At 39.5% G+C, this 22629-nt stretch overlaps 1 protein-coding gene across 1 annotated transcript in view; it reads right to left on the bottom strand.

Moving 5' to 3' along the window:
- The window catches only part of LOC108701317 (rho GTPase-activating protein 15-like), a 309425-nt gene that overhangs the window by 47206 nt on the left and 239590 nt on the right, over nucleotides 1-22629 (bottom strand). The gene's annotated exons all lie outside the window — the stretch shown is intronic.

Genomic DNA, 22629 nt, shown 5'->3' with positions numbered 1-22629 from the left:
ACTGTTTTCATACACTAATCTACCCCCTTGCCATAGAGAAACCATGTAAGTTCTAAGAATCTGATCCAATATAAAATGAATGTGAAAATCAGGGTAACTAGACAGGAAGAACTGCATAAAAAACAGATGCACATAAATGGCAAACATTTTAATAAATATATGATGGAAAGATTTTAAAGGTTTTCCTTTTTACATTTATCATTAAAATTGCTACATTTCTAGGAATTTTATAAATGACATACTTTCTTTTACTTAAGCAATCACTCCTTTTTTATGCAGCTGTTGTCTGGGACTGAAATAAAGTGCAAACTATGGTGAATGCTCCACAAAGAGGTTACAAAACAGCAGGCCTTAATCAATGTTGCACACTTTGTCCTTCTAATGGGGAATAAAAATCGAAACTTTCTTTATGTTTAATCCCGAAGACATCATTGTTCTAACCTTGTAATGCAAAGAGTTTGCAAACATTACAGGCAACAGCACAACAAATATCTGCTGCATGCAAATGCCCTTTCAGGTTGTGATTAAGATTTTAAATGTATCCTTTTGCTTTTAGTTAATGAAAAACAAAGTCTTGGAGGATCTAAGTTGTAATTTATTAAACATGAAAGGATCCTTGATGAAATATAGAAATGAGATATATTTTGCATTTCAAAGATTTAAGCTGACAACTTACTTGCATGCAAATAAGGGCAAGATTTGTAAAAATATGTGAAAAGAAATCATTCTTGAGTGTACTTATTACAATAATGTGGCATGCAGATAAGAGAAACACGCAACATTAAAAGGCATTCATTTCTCCAAAGTCTTAAAATTATCTTCTGCATGCCATTGTGTATTAATGTTTCTCTTCCGGAATGCAGCATATTAAATGAGTGAACAGAATCAGTAATACATTTGTTAATTACAAATTTAAGCAACACAACTACACTGTTTTCTCAAAATGTTTTTATCTTCTCTCTCCTATAAAGCAAGACAGCTAATGCATTTTAATCATTTATGTGCAAACACTTGTTAGTTAAAATATTCCAAAAGTTTATCAATTTCAAGAGTGTTTTATTGGTTTGCAAAATAGTTCAGATTACATAATGTGTATTTTATCATTTTTGCTCATCAAATTCTCATTTACAGAATGTAGATTTTTAGACTCTGAGTGCACTTGCTCCTCAAAATAAATGAATGTTAAAGGTAGAAAGTATGAAATTAGTTTAAGGCTGCTAGGGTAACAGCCATACACTGTATTCATTTACTAATCAGTTTGTTTTTTTTAAACAAAATAAGTACATTTAAATTAAATAAAAATTGGGATTAAACACAATGAATATTTTTGTCTATGAACACAATTTTTTCCCTAATCACTTGCATATTTACAAAAAAAACCTGACAGTTTTGGAAACAAATTAGAACACAATGGAAATCAAATTGTTCCATTTACTTTTTTTTATATTTGTTCAAAAAAAAACCCTCAAAAATAAAATAGCTGGTCTGCTGAAAATACATATCCCATTGACTTTGATACAGTGATAAATCCAAAAAAACAATCTCTTAAAAAGTAAAATTGAAAAAAAAACACATTTGTTTTTTTTGTCACATTTTTGCATAAACATTGCATAAAAATGCATTCTAGAATTATTATAAATTTGCCCAAAGGTAGCACCCCCTGTGATGTATGTATGGGTATGTTGGTATTTTTCTTTATCAAACATATCTTCTCAATTGCTTATGTGTGAGCTACTCTCTTAGGTAGTATATCATTACAACAATAACTGCTTTTATATGTAAATAAATTTAGGCTAAAATAAAGAGCTAGCCAGAGTTACCCCAAAAACGGCATCTCAAAGCTATCCTTAAAAGCTATATCTACTAAGTCCTCAACATAATTAAATTGAGACTGCTTAAGGAAACCTTATTTTGGGGGTTAACAATTACTACATTGGTAGATCAATTAATAAGTTTAAACATAACAACAGGGAGAACATTGAACAAAACTTTGAGCTGTAAGGTCATCAGAGGGTTAGCCAAACAGATTAAATGAGGAGAGTAAAGAGAATTTTGTCAATAGGTGCACAGCAAAAAGGTTTTAAAGGATGCAGAAAATCAGTGGGGAACTGTGAACAGCAAACAAGAGCAGTAGGTAGAAGAAAGTAGGAAGGCAACATAAAAGCAGCTAATAGGAAAGAGCAAAAAATGGAAGCAGAAGAAAGATTCAAAGTCATTTACAGGGTTATGAAAGGTAACTCATAGTACAAGTTGATCCAAGGACTGGTCCAATGGACATCTTGGAGTCGGGAAGGAATTTTCCCCCTCTGAGGCAAATTGGAGAGGCTTCAGATGGGTTTTTTTCCTTCCTCTGGATCAACTAGCAATTAGGCAGGTTGCATATAGATTTGAAGGGTTGAACTTGATAGACATGGGTCTTTTTTCAATCTAACTTACTAGATAGAGATAGATAGATAGATGATAGATAGATAGATAGATAGATAGATGATAAATAGATAGATAGATTTGTTGTTTTAATAAAGCAGCGTTCAATATCCACTGAAAAAGCTAAGCCTTATATATAGATATAGGCAAACTGATGTGTATCTGTCAGGGAGCCGGGAGCCCCCTCTGGGGAGTAGTCCGGATCTAGGAGGAAGCCCCTCAGGAGGGATCAGGGTCGTGGTATCCAGGGGTTAGGCAAGAGAATAATCAAAGTCCAAGCACAGGTCAGAAGGCAGGCGGGATACAAACAAAGTCCAGGGCAAGGCACGGGGTCAAAGGCAGGCAGAGTAACAGCGAAGTCCAGGTCCAGGCAAGGGGTCACTCCAAGGAATCAGGCAGAAATAGCAGGGAAAACAGCAAGGGAACCCAGGAATCACTTAGGGAACAGGATCCTATTTTCGGGCGCCATCTTGGCGCCTCAGGCGTTCTTTTATCTTTGAATTTGGCGCCCTTGCGCCAGCGTCAGCGTGCCTGCGACCGTCGCGCCGTTCTGGCGTCACTGCGCCGGCGTCGGAACCCACGTGGGTTGCCTGGGCGCCGCCATCTTGGATTCTTCGCCGCCGGGAGCGGACGTGACTCCTCGCGCTCCCGGCGGTCTTGACAGTACCCCCCCCCTCACGGGGGGCCCCGGGACCACCGGGACTTGGTTTCTGGGGAAACTTGGAGTGGAAGTCTCTTACCAAACGAGAAGCATGCACATCACGGTGTCCCTCCCAAGAGCATTCTTCGGGGCCAAAGCCCTTCCAATGGATGAGGTATTGAAGGGACCCTCTGGAGATTCTGGAATCAAGGATTCTCTCCACCTCGAATTCCTGTTGACCCTCCACAGAGACGGCAGGAGGAGGAGATTGGACACCAGAGAAACGGTTGGAGACGGTGGGCTTCACCAGGGAGACATGGAACACATTGGGGATTCTCATCTCTGGTGGGAGTTGAAGTCTGATGGCTACAGGGTTAATTATCTCCAAGATGGGGAACGGACCCAGGAACTTCGGACCCAACTTGGGAGATGGCACCTTCAAGCGAATATTCCTGGAAGAGAGCCAGACACTATCACCCACCTTGTAGGGAGGAGAGGGCCTTCTACGGCGATCCGCGAAAGTCTTGTGGACTAGAGCACTCTTCTCCAGATTAGACTTGGTTGCAGCCCAAATAGCAACCATATGGGCTGCCAGATCATCTGCAGCCGGGACGTCCGACAACACGAAGTCCTGAGGAAAGGCTTGAGGGTGCTGTCCATACACCGCCATAAAAGGAGACCTTCCTGTGGAGGAATGACATGCATTATTATGAGCAAACTCCGCCCACGGGAGGAGGTCAGACCAATCGTCCTGGCAAAGAGACACGTGGTTCCTCAGGAACTGTTCTAAGGCTTGGTTCACACGTTCAGCTGCCCCATTCGTCTGCGGGTGGTAGGCGGACGAAAATTGAAGTGTTATTCCCAAGTCTTTACATAGGGAACGCCAGAACTTGGCGGTGAACTGGGTGCCTCTGTCGGAGACGATCTCCACCGGGAAACCATGCAGGCGGAAGATGTACTTAATAAAGAGTTGGGATAATTCCACCGCAGAGGGTAACTTCTTCAAAGGGATGAAATGGGCCATTTTGCTGAAGCGGTCTATGACAACCCAGATCACAGTATTCCCACCGGAGGGAGGAAGTTCGACAATAAAGTCCATAGAGAGGTGCGTCCACGGACGAGAGGGAACCGGCAAAGGCTGTAACAACCCGCTGGGGCGGGAATGGCTAGGCTTAGAAGTGGCGCAGACATTACAAGCAGCCACAAAGTCCTTTACATCCTTGCGGATATCAGGCCACCAGACTAGGCGCCTCAAGAGTTCAAGGGTCTTGGCCGGACCAGGATGTCCAGCTTGCCTGGAGCAGTGGGTTTGTTGCAGGATGGCCAGGCGAAGTTCTGGAGGGACGAAGGCCATGCCAATCGGAGTATCTTGAGGAGCCGAGGACTGCCCAGCCAGAATCTGGTCGGCAAATTGGGGATACAGAGAGGCAATGATCTTGACTGGTGGAATGATTGGTTCCTGCCTCTCAGGGTCACGGTCCACCGGAGTGAAGCTACGAGACAAGGCGTCTGCCTCAGATTCTTGGAACCTGGGCGATAAGTCAAAACAAAGTTAAATCGGGAAAAGAAAAGGGCCCACCTGGCTTGTCTGGGATTTAGCCTCTTGAGGGACTGTATAAACTCCAGATTCTTGTGATCTGTGAAAATCTGGACAGGAATTTCAGAGCCCTCCAGGAGGTGACGCCATTCTTCAAGGGCAAGCTTGACTGCCAAGAGTTCTCGATTTCCGACATCATAGTTCTGCTCTGCGGATGAGAACTTCTTGGAGAAATACGCACAGGGGTGCAATTTTCCATCAGTGGAGTGTCTCTGAGACAGGATAGCTCCGGCTCCAACTTTAGAAGCATCAACTTCGATGCAGAAGGGTAGTGCAGGATTGGGATGTCGGAGAACAGGAGCGGACGTGAAGGCCTCCTTCAAGGACTGAAAGGCTTCTATGGCAGATGGAGGCCACAGGCTGGGTTTACCCCCTTTCCGGATGAGGGCCAGGATAGGTGCAATGCGGGAAGAGAACCCCCGGATGAACTGTCGATAATAATTAGCAAATCCGATGAATCTCTGGATTGCCTTGGTACTCAGTGGGAGAGGCCACTCCTGGATGGCCGACACTTTCACGGGGTCCATCTCAAATCCCTCTGGAGAGATAATGTATCCTAGGAAGGGGATCTTGGATACCTCAAAGACACACTTCTCCAACTTGGCGAAGAGAGAGTTCTTCCTCAAACGAGAGAGTACCTCCTTCACCTGGGAGCGATGACTTTCAAGGTCCTTGGAGAAGATCAGGATGTCGTCCAAGTATACGACTACGAACCTTCCTAGGAGATCTCGGAACACATCATTAACAAACTCCTGGAAGACGGCAGGGGCATTGCATAGGCCGAAGGGCATAACAAGATATTCATAGTGCCCATCCCGAGTGTTGAATGCCGTCTTCCATTCGTCACCCTCCCGGATGCGAATGAGGTTGTAGGCCCCCCGGAGATCCAACTTGGAGAAAATCTTTGCCCCTTTCAGCTGGTCAAAGAGCTCGGCAATCAGGGGCAGGGGGTACCTGTTTTTCACGGTGATCTTATTCAGGCCCCGATAGTCTATACAAGGCCGAAGGCCTCCGTCCTTCTTCTCCACGAAGAAGAACCCAGCCCCTGCAGGAGAGGTAGAAGGGCGGATAAACCCCCGCTGGAGATTTTCTTGGATGTACTCCTTCATAGCGGTAGTCTCTGCAGGAGAGAGAGGGTAGGTGCGCCCTCTGGGGGGCATGGCTCCTGGCAGGAGTTCAACCGGACAGTCGTAGGAGCGATGTGGGGGAAGGAACTCTGCAGACTTTTTACAAAACACATCGGAAAATTCCTTGTAAGTGGAGGGCAAAGTCTTTAGTTCCGCAGTGGAGACATTCACCTTCTCGAGGGGTTTTGGCGGAAGGCAATGTTGCAGGCAAAATAAACTCCAACGAGAGATCTGCCCAGTGGACCAGTCTATGGTGGGGTTATGCAGACGTAACCACGGAAGACCCAATATTACTGGAGTAGAAGGGCAGGGGATGATGAAGAATGAAAGTTTTTCTTGATGCAGCGCCCCAACTTGTACCGATAGTTCCGCCGTGAACATTGTGACGAATTCAAACTCCAGGGGTTTGTCATCTATGGCGGTAATTCGCAGGGGTGAAGACAATGGAAGCAGGGGAATCTTCATGCGTTCGGCAAAGAAGGCGTCCATGAAATTGCCATCCGCTCCGGAGTCGAGGAAGGCCCTTTCGAAGATAGACTTATTTGCCAGGTGAATCTGCAAAGGAAGGAGAAGTCTGCGTGAATTTTCTTGATACTTCTCCTGAGGCCCTCGAGTGATGCCCCCTACATGAGAAACCTGAGACATACCTCGGGGTACAAAACTCTTGGCTTTGGCAGGACAGGCGTTGGCAAAATGGGAATGCCCACCACAGTACAAACAGAGCCCAGCCATACGTCTTCGGAGTCTTTCCTGCTCGGAGAGGCGAGCTTTTCCTACTTGCATAGGTTCCTCCAGGGGAGACGTGGACACATGAGTCACAGGGACAGCGAGCGCTTGCAGAATCGGCCTTTGAAAGCGAGGGGCCAACATGGGAGAAAATCGTCTGCTGCGCTCTCTCTCCACCTGGTGTTCTCTGAGGCGGGTGTCCACCTTAATAGATAGAGCGATCAGTCCTTCCAGGGTGTCAGGAGTCTCTCTGGAGACGAGATCATCTTTGATGCGGATGGATAGGCCTTGGTAGTATACGGCCTTGTAAGCGTCATCACACCAGGAAGTCTCCGCCATCAGTGTTCGGAAGTCTATAGCGTACTCATTGACACTACCGGAGCTGCAAGAGACGGGCAGGGGCATTCGTAACCCGACCTGGAGCATCAAAGACTATGCGAAAAGCTTGGAGAAAGTCTTTAACATCATAAGTCACCGGGGAATTCTTCTCCCAAAGAGACGTTGCCCACTCCAGTGGCTTGCCTTCCAATCGAGACATCACATACCCCACCTTGGAACGCTCACTTGGAAACTGTGTGGGTTGGAACTCAAATTGAATTTGGCACTGTGTGGCAAATCCCCTGCAGGCTTGTGGATCCCCACTAAAGCGAAGGGGAGGTGGAATGCGAGGCTCACCTGTCGGGTAGCTTGCGTTCATAGAGGCTGCCGCCATGGGGGGATCTCCAGTAGGTCGAGCAGCAGAGGGCGCAGAAGGCACTCGAGCAAGCAGGATATCGAGTGCCTGCCCAATGCGAACCTGCTGGTTTTCGTAGTCCTCCATGCGGGATGCCAGTCCGCGGAGTGCTCGTCCGACATCAGGTGTGGCTTCCTCTGAAGGATCCATGGCCCGAAAATAATGTCAGGGAGCCGGGAGCCCCCTCTGGGGAGTAGTCCGGATCTAGGAGGAAGCCCCTCAGGAGGGATCAGGGTCGTGGTATCCAGGGGTTAGGCAAGAGAATAATCAAAGTCCAAGCACAGGTCAGAAGGCAGGCGGGATACAAACAAAGTCCAGGGCAAGGCACGGGGTCAAAGGCAGGCAGAGTAACAGCGAAGTCCAGGTCCAGGCAAGGGGTCACTCCAAGGAATCAGGCAGAAATAGCAGGGAAAACAGCAAGGGAACCCAGGAATCACTTAGGGAACAGGATCCTATTTTCGGGCGCCATCTTGGCGCCTCAGGCGTTCTTTTATCTTTGAATTTGGCGCCCTTGCGCCAGCGTCAGCGCGCCTGCGACCGTCGCGCCGTGCTGGCATCACCGCGCCGGCGTCGGAACCCACGTGGGTTGCCTGGGCGCCGCCATCTTGGATTCTTCGCCGCCGGGAGCGGACGCGACTCCTCGCGCTCCCGGCGGTCTTGACAGTATCATTATTATTTTGTATAAATCTTGTTATTCACTTATTTTTGTCATTTATTTCCATTTTGTCTGAATTTATAGCACAAACTGACAAAAGCCAATTCCTATCTGTAAAAACAACACAAACATGAAAATAAAAATTATTGAGAAGCATTGAGATATGGTTGCGGTGAACAGAACTGTGAAGAGGTGTTATAGATTACAAAGATTTAGGTTGCCATTAAACTGCAAACAAGTGCAAGGATTTTTAAAATGTTTAATGAGCTTCCCCGAGGTGCTTTTTAAGGGGGCAATTAAAACAGTAATTGGAAGAAGTCAATCAAATAAGCAAGAGTATATTATTCCAGTGTAGAGGAACATCGAACAGTTAGGACAGAGGTGAGACAGAGAAGTAATAATAAGGGAACATAACAGATGCAAGTCATTGATATCTTAGGACTCACACATGGATTAGGAGATAAAAGGTGAATATAGATGTTGACAAGCACCATATCATAGTGATCTTAGTAACTAGTCTGAGAACGATAATTTTTATTTACATTATTCAGTCTGTGCCAGTGGAGAGACTGGAAGACATTCACAACTATGGCTGAAACAGTGAGCAAAATAATTCTGCAACTCCATTTCTTGTTAACCATACTTGGCTATGACGGTAATTTGTCAGGACTTAAAATGTTGGTTCACCTAAAAAGCTATAAAAAATGCAAACCAGTTACAGAATATAACTTTTTACATCAGTCTAAAAGTTGAACAACCCCTTTAAGGTAGATGGAAACTAGGAGGAATATCCTGTGGATTTTTCTTTATGGACTTTGAGGGATTCAGACCAGTTTAAACTAGATCATTGCATGTATTACAATATACATTTTGGAAGAGAACCTCTCCAAAAAGTAATATAGTAGAAATAGGTGTGAGGATAGTTATAATTAGAAATGTAAATATAGAACTAGTACAGGTATGGGATCCATATCTAGAAACCCTTATCCAGAAAGCTCTGAATTACAGAAATGCTGTCTCCCATAGACTCAATTTTATCCAAATAATCTACATTTTTTAAAATGATTTCCTTTTTCTCTGTAACAATAAATTAGTATCTTGTACTTGATACAAACTAAGATATAATGAATCCTTATTGGAAGCAAAATACGATGATTGGGTTCATTTACTGTTTACATGATATCTAGTTGGCTTAAGATATGAAGATCCAAATTATGGAACGATTCATTACAGCGGGTAACTGAGAAGCTGAGAAGAAAGCAATAGGATGATGAAAAATGTAATAAGAAATTGAATTGACCATGCTCTTTAACTACTGTCTTCTTTCCATCCATATACAATATACACCTTATTCTAAACATTTTTATATGCAATTTTTAGCAGAAAATATTTTCACCAGATAAAGCAACAAGTGTATTTCGCTATGTTAAAGTCACTAAATAAGGCTTAAGGCCCACTCAGCACTTTCAAGAAATCTGAACCCCTCAAATGATGATAAAATATTTGGAATGAAGGAATTTTTTGAATTATTTTGTCTTCTTTCTGAAAAAATTCTTCAGTCTTGAATAAGAAATCCTGGATTTTTACCAGGTCTGAGGTAAAGAATTAGTGTTCATTGCAATTATTTGTTGGAAGGAATACTAATTTTATATAGGCTGGGAGAGTTTATATATTCATTTAACAAATGTTTTTTATGATTATGTTCGTATGATCCAAAACAGAATTTGTGAAGAAATTGTTTTAAAAAACATTTTGTATTTTTCCCATCATTTGAGAAATAAAGCATTGCAAAGATTAATATATTATTTTAATTTTAATACAAGATGAAGTATATTTTGAAGTGAACACCATTTACCAAGTCATTAATTTTATGCAAACCAAAGATGAAAGTAAAAAAATCAATTATTTATAGATTGTTAAAATGTATCTTACTGCAGAACTGGTCTATAGATATGACAATTAGCGAAACGTACCTTCTCTAATTAATAATGCATGTATTATGCTTATTGGGTATTTTTAAACCGCTCTGAAAAAAGCAGTCATTGTTTCAGGACACCTATCACCATTAATAACCTGTTTGGTTACTGGGTAAATTTAAATCAACTATTAAAAAAAAAAAATCAACAACACAATATTTTTGTGACTTTTTTTCCATTTAAGTATTTTATAGAGAAAAAAAGTTAGTACTACTTGTATTAATTGTTTCATTGTTATTATTTTGTGTTAGGGTTTTCTTTGATCTTTTTAATCAAATTCCTTAATTTAAGAAAAAATCCAGTTTTTTTTCTGATAAAGGATTTGGCAGTTCCTAATAGTAGTTGTTTCAATGATGCTTTCATAAAGGCCCAAACAATTCTTAAAATTTCCCTGCAGATTTGTGATTAGTACTGGGAAAAATGACATTAATTTGTACAATATATGACAAACATGAAGGAATTCTGCCTGCTTGGGTAATTCCATATTTTTTTTCTGTTCTTTTGGTCATGTATGACACCACAGGATGCCTTGGCCTCTAGACAATACATTTGCTTTTTTTTTGTTAAGGGATTTTTATACAATAAGATGGCTGTGCAAAGTTATAAGAAAAGTTGTTGATGGCCAAGCTCAAACAAAGGCAACAAGGCATGGAAGTTTTTAAGTGGTCAAAACCCTCTTTACCAGCAACAATGTATTCTTTTGAAACAGAAATTGCTCTATGGTACATTGCAATAGTATTAAATAGTTCACATGTGAGGATGATGACTTCTTCATTTCTGTGTGATGCTATCTTGATTTCAAAATAATGTTCTATAAAGCAGCCATTTTCCATTTAGCAGATTGTGATCAAAAATGTCCATGTATCACTGTCCTATAAGCTAAATCAGTAGCACAATTCTAGGAGCTAGGGGAACAAGATCAGTGTTGTAGATTTAGCTTTTAATATCTCATAGTATAAGGTGTAGGCAAGTTACTAGGGATAAAATTATATGAAGAATAGAATTGATTCAACATCAATATTACATGCTATACAGGATACAACACATGTAAAATAGAATCCTTAAAAATGCCATTAGACCATTCCAAACTCAGCTCAGCACATTTCTACATCATATAGATAAAATAGATCACATAACCTCCTACTCTGTGTCTGAAAAACTGTTTCTTACTGATGTGAAAAAGTTCCAGTTTTTATCCTTTTCTTCTTTTGAGCAGGAAGCACTGAATGTTTGACAGATTTTTCTTGGATGTATTCGCAGAGCAGCAATTAACTTTTTATCAAAGAAAAGTTGGAAAGTAGCTTTGTTGGGCTATTTAATCTCTCTCATTATGGAAACCTACTGTATAAAGCAAGCAATTGCTTTTCTTCAATGCTACTTATAGAAGCAACATATTATGAAAGTAGACATGATTTTGAAAGTTAATGGAAGTTCAGCACATGACGTGTTCCTCAATGTTAGAAATAAGTGAAAATAAATGATAAAAACAGCAGCTTCCATATTTCAATCCTCTCTGTTTGGGCTCCGAAGTACACAATAGGAAGATCTTTTTGCTAAAAGGAAGCGCAAAAGAAATATAACATAGGACAGTGTTCTGATGTACTGCTGGATACACCACACACACCAGCAAATTCAATTTAAAGTGACAGACGTGCTTGTGCCTCTATTGCCCACAGTGAATCAATCTACCCACCAAAACAAATTATGAAATCAAGCAAACCAATATCCAATGCTAAATTATCTCCTCAACTCTAAATAAGGATCACTTAAGCCACCCTCAACCCAAAAATTATATATGGTGACTGATTTAAATACAAAACTAAAACCACTTGTTTTATTTATTTTTTGGCTACTTGGACCATCAAATTGGCTACTTCGACCTTCGACTACGACTACGAATCAAACGATTCGAACTAAAAATCGACCATTCGATAGTTGAAGTACTGTCTCTTTAAAAAAAACTTCGACCACCTACTTCGCCACCTAATACCTACTGAATCTCAATGTTATCCTATGGGGAAGGTCCCCATAGGCTTTCTAGCCAATTTGTGATCAAAGGAAAATCATTCGATCGATGGATTAAAATCGATCAAACGAATAGCGCTAAATCCTTCGACTTCGACCCTAAGTAAATGTGCCCCTTAGCTTCTGATTTTACAGGTGTATCGTGGTGGCAAATAATTGCTTTTGGCACTGTAAGTCCCTTTAAATACTTAAACAACAGATAACTACTGTATTTCTTTATCCCTTTCATTTCAAGAAAAACTTTTGTAATCAACTCTTACTTTGGCAAAACATCTGCAGGAAGTAGGAAACATTGCTCTTACCAAACTTTAAAAATAATCCTTTAGTGTTCGATTTTTCTTTTATATTAATCATAAAGCTGAACATAAAGCTCTAATAAAAAATGTATTGTTTACCCATGATAAAACATTTAATTGCTAAAGACAGAAGGCAGAAGGAATTTGATGTAAGATTAGCACATAAAGGGAACATATACCCACCAGTAAAACAATTTAAAATTGCTCAGAGTGCTCTTCTGAGATCATTTGCATTGCTTCTATGTCATGATTTTAGCAGTTTTAACACTTATAACATCAGGAATATGTAACAACATTGCCATCTGCTGTATTAAGATACTGATGCTGGAAGCATATCCTGATTCTTCTCTGCTCATATCTCACCTGTGAGTTACAGAACTGAGAAGCAAACCAACAGAAGATGCTTCCTGCATCAAAAAATAAAGCTTTTGCCAATCTATCCAGCCTTAACCCAGACAGAACAGCAGCAGGTCTTAGCAATTTTACATTAGGTTATAACCAATTTTATATTAGGTTATAAACACCCTTACATTTTTATCTTTTTCTGGTCAGGAACTTTAAATTAGGGATCCCCAACCTTTTTACTTGTGAGCCAGATTCAGATGTAATAAGTGTTAGTGAGTCACACAAGCATGGGAATGTTTCTTGGGGATGCCAAATAAGGGTTGATATTGGCCATTTGAATGCCCCATGATGACTGCTAGCCTGGCAGAGGCTCTGCTTGGAGTAAAACCACATCTTTCTATGTCCCTAAATTGCGTCTAAACCAGAAATGTAGAAATAAGCACCTACTTTGAGGCCATTCGGAGCAATTACAAATTTGGGGGTGAGCAACATGTTGCTTACGAGCCACTAGTTGGGGATGACCGATTGACCCTGGAAAAATTCAAGAGCTGATTTACCAGTTGACTGTAATGCCTCTGGCTTTGGTTACATAATGAAAGGGTACCAGTCTTGTATTCTTTTTTTATCAGGGCATGTTATTGGTTATATGAACCTGATAACTCCTATTTTCATATTTAACGTTAATACCATAGTTGAGATCTGAAGCAAAAGAAAAGCCCAAAACCTGTATGCATTAACTACAAATACATCTTATATTTAGTCCAGCTTTTAAAAAGAATTCATATTTTTTTACCATTTATTTAAATTTTGTAGTTACTCTACAGCGAATTGCAGAAAACTCAATAACTAATTTTCCTAAGCTTAAGCAGTGTAATCTTAATCATTGCCTATGGGTTCAGGCTTTGTATGCCTACATTAGATCGTATCAACCTTATTTTAAGAGAAAATGATCTCATGTTTTAAATATTGGCAGAAACACAAGTTTCTGATGTTTGTACTTAATGTGATATAATGAATTGCAAGACAGAATTGTGGCCTGGGAAATTAAGTAGGCAAGTCATGCCCTTGTAAATTCAAAATGAACATATGCAATGTATTTGTTCTTTGTTGTTTATTCGGTTTCATGACCCCTTTAATTTTGTTTACCTCCAGAAATATTTGGGACTGTAAACTAAGTGCCATTCAAAGCCAATTGTGTGTTATAGCAGAACAGAATATACAGGTTGATATTCCTCAAAGTTTCAGAAATAAGAAGAAAACTTTAGGATTACCGTGTTTTCACTGGACAACTCATCTAATGTTGATATTCTAGATTAACTAGCTAGATATATGCAAACCACAACATTATCTTACACACTTCCTTAAAATAACAAGGCACTAGATAACCTTCATTTTCTTCAGAGCATTTATGAACTTGTTATTTACTTGTTCATTTCCAAATACATTTTAATGACCGAAATACCTGTTAGTATACATATTAATATTTCATATTCCCCTAAATAAATGCTTTTTTTCTAAAAGATTATTTACACTCATTCATTGAAAGATTAAAATTCTAATTAAAAGGATACTGCCAAATGTTACACCTACTGTCCTATGGCAAATGGCTTTAAAGTATCAACGTTTTCTTCCTTTTTAACATTTATGTGTGGACCAGAAGTACTTTCAGTCTAGTGCCTTTGGCCTTCTGTGAGAATGTTAGTTAGCATCGCTCATAAAAACTCAATTCATCAATGTGAACATAATTTGCTATGAACAGAAAGCTCACAAAAGGGTGAATTTGTCAGATAGACAGGTGGTCTGAGATCTCTCTCTGATACTGAATGATATGAATAATAGATTCTGGTAAATGTATGCCAAGACTTGAGCTGTAAACACAGCTGCCTGCATTCCCTTCCAGAATAACAGCTTCGAGAATGAATGCACAGGAACCACAGATCCACCTGAGGACTAAGCTTGGATTCAAGCACATACTGAACGCTAACACAGGCGTACTGTCACAGACTTGGAAAAAACAAGCCTATAAAATGCATCATGTTCACTGGTTCATATATCACTTTGGTTTCTGAACTAAACCAATTAATAGTTCGACAAATATGACAAAATAATGGCTGTCTCATTAAACTGAATCAAAAGGAGCACATTTTAACATTGTATACATTCTCAATTTATACTGGTAAATAATAATCACACATATATTCATTCAGTAGTGAGGTTTTACAGTTTTTTCTCTTTGACAATATCCTGACACTTTAAGAAGGATTTGTTTCCCCGATGATCTGCCGGGATGGAAAAAATCCTGGATTTTGTTAAGGGATCAGTCCAAATCACTTTTCAGTAGTGATGGGCAAATTTGCGCCTTTTCTCTTCAGCGAAAAATTCGCAAAACAGCACTGGCGTCTCATTTTTGACGCCTGCGTCCGGTTTTGACGCCGGCGTCTGGTTTCGACGCCGGTGTCTGGTTTCAACGCCGACGTCCGGTTTTGACATGAATAATCGCCAGCAATTTTTCACGCCCATTTTGCGAATTTATTCGCCCACGGCGAATCGCGCAAATTCATCGCAAATTCGCGCCTGGCGAATAAATTCGCCCATCACTACTTTTCAGGATTCTGATTCTGGCAAAGTTCCCAGCCAGTCTAAATCCAAACCCTGATCATGTGACATTAAAGTTCTGGATAACTGAAGGATATACAGTACATTTTTGTTTACAGATGGTAAGTGCAGGGGGGCGATGTGCCAATGAGGCGAGTTAAAAAAACTTGCCTCAGACAGCAGCATTAACTAGGTTACCAGGGGTGGCAAAAAGAGCCACATTTCTGGTTTTTAAACCATTATTTTGGCTTTTCTACTGCAAGAGAGTGCAAATGTGATCTCCGCAATAGTGATGTGCCCCCCAACCTCTGTAGAGGAAAGTGTAAAATGTGGCAGCATTGCAGGAGCTGCCTCAGATGGCTCCTTCCTAAGAAACACCTATGGACACATGTTATATATGTTTCTCAGATTTTAATATGTAAATCAGAGTACAGATTTAGTTTTGTGTTTGTGCCATTTTAATTACTTTTTGACATGAACTCGTTCAGTTGGGCTTAAGTAGAAAAATGTATAACTGCTGTCAAGTTTGGGTTGTGTTCTCTGGAGAAAAGGCACTTGTGAGTGGACATGATTGTTCTTTATAAGTACATTAGAGGACATTATAGATAATAGGGGATCTTTTTCTGCATAGAAATATTAACATACCTTTATCAACCCTTTAGATTAGAGCAACAGAACATTAATTTGAAGCAGCATAAGTGGTTCTTTACAGTGAGGTTGTGGAATGCCCTTCCATGTGTTCCATGTGATGCCTGCTTCTATTATTGCCTTTAAGAGTAACTTGGATGATTTCTTGAACAAGCATAATATTAAACGCTATTGGTATCTTACATTCCACTGTTAACATAATATAGATATTGGTATATATAGTGATATATTTGAGTATATGAATAGGTCTGTATAAGTATGTGTATATATGTGCAGTGAAATACATTTTTATTAATTTTGGTATTTTTTCAACCCAACTTAACTATATAATTAACTGTCATTTTCCGTACACTAAATCCAGAACCAGTGCTAGGCTCCCTGGTCTCGGCTCTTGATTTTGCCTTTAACAGCCGCCTTTCACCTCGGGAGGAGCCCTCAGCTAATTGGATGCCACCAGGTCTTACTAAGAGAGGAGCAAAGCTAAAGGTTCTGGACGAGCAAAGGCGCACAATCTTTTCACAAGGATACTGAAATAGAAGACCACTCAACTTGGAAGACAGGCCAGATAACACAGATTGGAACAGGCAGGCTGGCCAGCACAAGCAGATACAAAAATAGTCAAAACAGGCCGGGTTGGTGCAGGCAGAGTTCAAGGAATGGTCAGACAGACTAGGATCAGGATTGGAGAGCGTAGAATGGTCAGACAGGCAGGATTCAGCTTGGAGAGATCAGAATAAACAAGCAGGCAAGGGTCAGGATACAGAGTTCAGAATAGTCAGGTAACAGGCAAGGTCAAAACTAGAAGGAACAAACAGGAATCACGTAGAATAAAGCACCTAGGAACTACCAAATAGAACCTAAAAACGGGCAATGAGCTCAACACTGAAATTTCCTTTTATACTGTTTGAATTTCGTGCCATTGCACCGTGATGTCATCACATCGACGCATGAACCCAGAATGGCGCAGCCGTGCACGCCATAGGGAGACCGGCACAGGAGGAACACGGCAGTACGCGGCGGGCGTCCCCACCGGAGACGTAGTGGGGGACCCCGCTGCCCACTAGACCACCATGGTGAGTCCTTACACTAACTATGCAAGACTACATTTTTTCATTAAGCTCCTGGTGTCCCAGCATTTTTTGTGTGCCTGTGATGACTACTGTGGTTGCTGTAAAGGACTTTGAGTTGCATGGGAGAAAAGTGATATATAAATAATTCCCCTCTGCCTGCCTTAAGATTTCATTTATACCTTTTTTATTACATTATTGAATAAAAAGCTGAAAGATACATTATATGGACTGATTATGGGTTTAGGGTTTGAGGCTTTTCCTGCTTGTTTTGTTTAAAAGTTATTTCTTCATGCAGCAAAAACATTCCCCTATTTTTAAGACTTTGTCCAGAGGTCACAGTTTAATTACAGGAGTAAAATTAAGGTGACCTTGATAGAGCAATCAAGATTGTAGTAAAATGTGTTAAAATCCAAGGAGATTTTGGTCGCCGAGTTTAATAAATGAAAAACAGGGCTCCTATTACAAATAAAAAGTTGCATCAATTTTAATTACGCGGTTTGGATGACATTTTCTTAACGACTAGCCCTATCACTTCACACACAGAATGACAAGAAGAAAACTTTTAATAGACAGCAAGCTTTTTATCGGGCTCTATGAATTGCAGCAAATGTGGAAAACACATTTTGTTGTTGTTGTATTAAAAAGCAAAGTAAAGTAAGTCATTTAAAAAAAAACAAAAAAAAGGCAAAATACTCTAGGGCTCATTAATTACTTTGGCATAAAATAGATACAGAATTGCACCTAATAAAATTATACATACATGTCTTTTTCTGCCTAAAGCCAACCATACACATACCACTAATGTATAAAACGAAGGTATTGTATGTGTATATGAATGGTGTGTCTGACCAGTATCCATGTATCTCCCAATTCACCATGTTAGCCAATTCATGGTGCACTGACAGATGCGGAAGTGCTCACTCCCTGATGTTCTGATATTTGGCTCTCTGTCTGTTTTTCCCATGGTACAATTGGCCAAAAATTTTCACATGCCCATCTTAATTTGCTGATCTTTTCTAACACTGTGGACCAATTTGTTGATTGTGCCTCCTTTGGTACATAAGGTGCAAGGTAGGACATTACTTTTCACATGTCTTTACAAGGTGGTAATTGCATGTCTCTCTTTTTAAAATTGCACTCAATTGAAAGACAAGTTGAGTACAGGCCCATTTGTGCACAAGTCTGGGGGAGGATTTTACATCATAGGTAAAAAAATATATGCTAAACTGTGATGATTTTTAATGACCAGTGTCACCTCAACAGATGACAACAGAGACAGTGGAAATGGATTTTTATTGGAGAATGTACTTTTTTTTGTCAGCACGGATTTTAGTTATTGGATAGGATTTTTTTCCATTGAGATATCAGATGTCTATATTTTGCATGTTATTCAGTGTTATTTCTTGTTTCTAGGTCTGGCATTTCACAGTGTCCTCTAGTTCACTTCCAGTTGTGCAATTAATTTACAATTTTTTCTCCACACTGGGTTTTTCACCTTGATTGGCTCTTTCGAAGAGGCCCATTGGGGGTCCAAAGATTTATTGTATATGCAGTAAGCCATTCATACACAGAGACACCTGTGCAAGCCAGTTGGCTTCAGTCAAATCTTGTTTAACATTTAATTATGAATATAATTAGCATGAGTTAGGAGACGGGCCAAGCATCTGCAAGAAAATTTAGGATAGCAAAAAATTCATGAGAAATTGCATGTTCAGTGTTTTGTTCTGCTGTAAGCTTTTGCTGCATATTTGGTAAAGGGAACTTCAAATTAAATGACACTTTGAATTTTTTAAAATTGTAATATAACTACAACATTCAATATAATTGACATTATCCAACAAACATTTTAAATACTAATGGACTGTTTTAATGCTCTGTGTGTACAATGGACTGGAACAATCCAAATAACAAAGGATAGCCATGGTAATTCTTGTCTGTTGGTCCTGTAGACATCATTTTGTTTTAATAAATGGCAAAGAGGCCATAGAGCACATTTTGCACCTGTTATTGTGACACAATCGCATATTTGTGGAGACGTGTGGGCATAATACAGCTATTCATGACACCGCTGCCACTGGACCCTTTGTGGAATGTTACAATACTTCAGAATAAGTTTGATGATGGCTGTGGTGAACAGACTACAATCTCTCTTCTAATCTCAGGTCATTCATGAATAATATTTACACTCTCGTTTTTCTAAACAAAAACTAAAAAATGCAGACAGAAGTCAGCAGAACTTTGTATGTATTAAAAGCACTACTACTAGTACTATTTCTATTTCGACTAGTACTACTAATAATAAAGGAATGGGATCTATTATCTTGAAACTGATTATACAGAATGGTCTAAACTATGGCCATGCCATTTCCCCATAGATTCCTACATAAACAAAAAAAAAAATCTTAATTGTGGGTATGTTTGTTTTTACTCTATACTAAGATAACACTTGATGGTAACTGAGCTTACCTAGATTTACATTATGTTTTAGTAACATAAAGGCAAGGTGCTCAGCATTAAAGAAATATCCATTATCTGGAAACCCCAGGTCCCAAATATACACCATACCTGTAATAATATGTATTGGTTTATGTCACCAAATGCCAATTTTTCAGAGGAGAAAAAAAAACAGGATAGCCTAAATCCTAGTGAACATAGGTCTGTCCATTTGTAACCAATCCAAGCATATATCCCTTACACCCCAGCAGCAAATTCTGATGTGTTTGAATCAGAAATGTACTTTCTGTGATGGGTGACCTGCTGTTCTTGGAAACATGTTTCCCTGGGAAGTGACTGCTTGGTGCCTTGATTACTTCAAGGCTCCCTGTAATAATCAAAATGCCACATACATTATGACTCTAGAAAATGCCAATGCAGAGCCCTATAAATATCAAGGATGGATGCAAGTGCAGTGTTCAATAGCACACCTCTGTATCTGTAGTTAATAGGGTCCTGCTTTTCTACTATAAACGCCTCTTCTCACAAGCTTTGGGGAATATTTTACTGGATTCAATGAGCTTGTAGCACAAAGCTTCTTTACCTATCACATATATATACAGTATATGATTATTTTACCTCAAACCAAAGAATGCTGTTACATATACTATTGAATTTTGTAAATAAATTTAATTTATACCTTGGTGAAAGCTAGCAGCCACTTATCGGTCCCTAGTTCCTGCAGCCAAACCCCAAGTTGTTTGGCCGTGTTATTTTCAGGTGTATGTTACATAGGCACTCCACCGTTGGCACACTCACTTCGGGAACTGAGACATTTTGGGAACAAATATCATGGAAATATGTTTTCTAACTTACATATTACAAATAACTCTAATAAACAGCAACATGTGCAGATTGACTAAAATTCAGTCAGATCATCTATTTTTCATGTTTGGGATTGAAAAATATAATAGGCAGGATATGTGTGCCTGTAAAGCTGATACTGTGGTCAAAGGCCAAGAAGATATTTTTTGTTAAGTGTTCACACACACAACACACACACATAACACACACACACACTCACACACACTCACACACACACATATATATATATATATATATATATATATATATATATATATATATATATATATATAATTATTATTATTTTTTTTCTGTGGGTCCAAAAAGGAAAGAAAAGGAAGAATGGATTGCTTGTTTTATAGTTATAATGGACTATTAAGGAACTTTCAGTATAGCTACACCCAGAACCCCCAAGTTGGTGAAAAACTCATGAAACGCATAGTGATGGGGCGAATTTGTCCCGTTTTGCTTTGCCACGAATTTCCAGAATTTCCTGCAAAATTCTTGAGACTGGCGAAAAATTTGCGAAACGGCGATTTTGAAACGGCGTAAAAATGGGCACAGTCGTCAAAGTTGACGCTGGCCTCATTAAAGTCAACAGCATCCGTTTATTGTCGTCTAAATGGGGCATCTAAATGGGCTCCGGCATCTGAACCATTACTGGCGACAAAACCGTCAACGCCGTTGGAAAAATTTGGACGCCGGCGTCCAAGTTTTTTCGACACCAGCAACATTTCATTGCAAATTCGCTAGTCTATTCGCCGGCGGCAAAACTGGGGCTTCAAGGGCTGAAATTTTGTGACACCTAGCACTCCCAAAAATGTGCCAATCCCCTTCAAAATGAAGCCCTATATGCCTTTTTCTGATAATCATGCACTAAAAGTGCTTATCGAGTAAAATGGCATACATTTCATTCCCTAAGCTACATGCAGATAAACCTGAGAAGACATTTTAATCCATATTTATCCAGTTGGAATTGTTCTTGTTGAACAATAATAGCAAACTACCCAACATTTCAATAAATTTAGGGGGCAATTTATGACTGCTCAAACGGGGTTTACTTCATGATTGCTCAAGTCATAAATCAGGCCCCAAAATATAATAAAGTTAATAATGCTTCTGTAATACCTTGTTTGGAATCTTTAGCCATATGTTTTAACTCATACTGTTGTCTTTCAGACTTTTATCTATTTAACTTCTCAAAAATGTTTACAATTTGTTCTCAGTAAGCTTTATCTGTTCTTTTACCCAATGCCATCATTATTTCCCACCTTGACCAGTACAACTTTGTCTTCCCATTTATCCCAATGTCAAAATTCTAACAGTATTGGCTCCATGTGCTCAATTAATGGAATCCCGCTGTCTCTATCTCTCAAAACATGTTTACAAGATTTCTCTTGAGCTATACCCATTCTTTGGAATCATCTGCTTTTCTCAATTAGACTCTCTCTCCCATCTCCCAGGTATGGATTTGTGATTTGCTTCCACTAAAGCAAAGACAGCTAACTTAGGGACCTCCAGCTGTTTCTTAACTGCTCTTCTCAACTGCCATGCTAAAGATACTTGGAACAGAGCCAATTCAACTTGAAAAGGATCATTCTATATTATTTCTATTTCAGATGTTAGTAAGCATAATATTTATAAAAAATATGGGGGTGTTAAATAAAAACATCATATTTTGCTTGATCTTTGTGCTGTGAATATGTTAAAAATCAACATTTGTACAATACTGCTTTTTGCACCAAATTACATTCTAAAACGGACATGCTACCTATTACACTAACTCCAATGTTATAAATTATGTCCAGATGTCAAGGCTTGCATGTTCAAAAGGCTTCTAAAATAAAAAAAAGTAACATGTCTGTAGAATAGTGTAGTATGCACAACTTCCACTGTGCTGTTTTGCAGTAAACGTTACTTTGCTATGATTATCCCTGCTGGTACTTCCACCTCTATCTAGCCCCACTTTTTTGACACAACTTTAGTATCTGCTGAGCAGCTAAAAGGCTACTTGTACATCACATAAACTACAGTGTCCCAGCAGGGACTGAGTATGCTCTGTGCTTTCAATCAACCAGAAGTTTTAGAAGATCATAAATTATACAGAAGCCCTCTGGCACCAGTTTATGCCTAATCACACATAGTAAGGATCCTTTACAAATGCAAGACAATTTAATTGGGCATTTTGCGGGTGCTAACTGTAATATTGCAATTGTAGGTACATTTGATCATGCAGCCCTTCATTCACATTAGTCACTCAGAAATGACAAACAGGTCAGTTCTGGGTAATTTTCACATGAAATAACACTATTATGCATTTTTGATAAAGAATTGTATAAAAATTGTCTGTCTTGTTCTTTTTTTATTGCGTAATTCACATAAGAAGCAATTTTTGGTATTTTGACATTATACATCATTGGGGGGAAAGTGCAAAAAAGAAAAGACCACAAAGTGTTTTTGCACACAATGCACCTG

The sequence above is a fragment of the Xenopus laevis genome, chromosome 9_10L (assembly GCF_017654675.1).
Source record: "Xenopus laevis strain J_2021 chromosome 9_10L, Xenopus_laevis_v10.1, whole genome shotgun sequence".
Classification (NCBI taxonomy): Eukaryota; Metazoa; Chordata; class Amphibia; order Anura; family Pipidae; genus Xenopus; species Xenopus laevis.
This window is presented reverse-complemented; position numbering and strand designations above follow the sequence as displayed.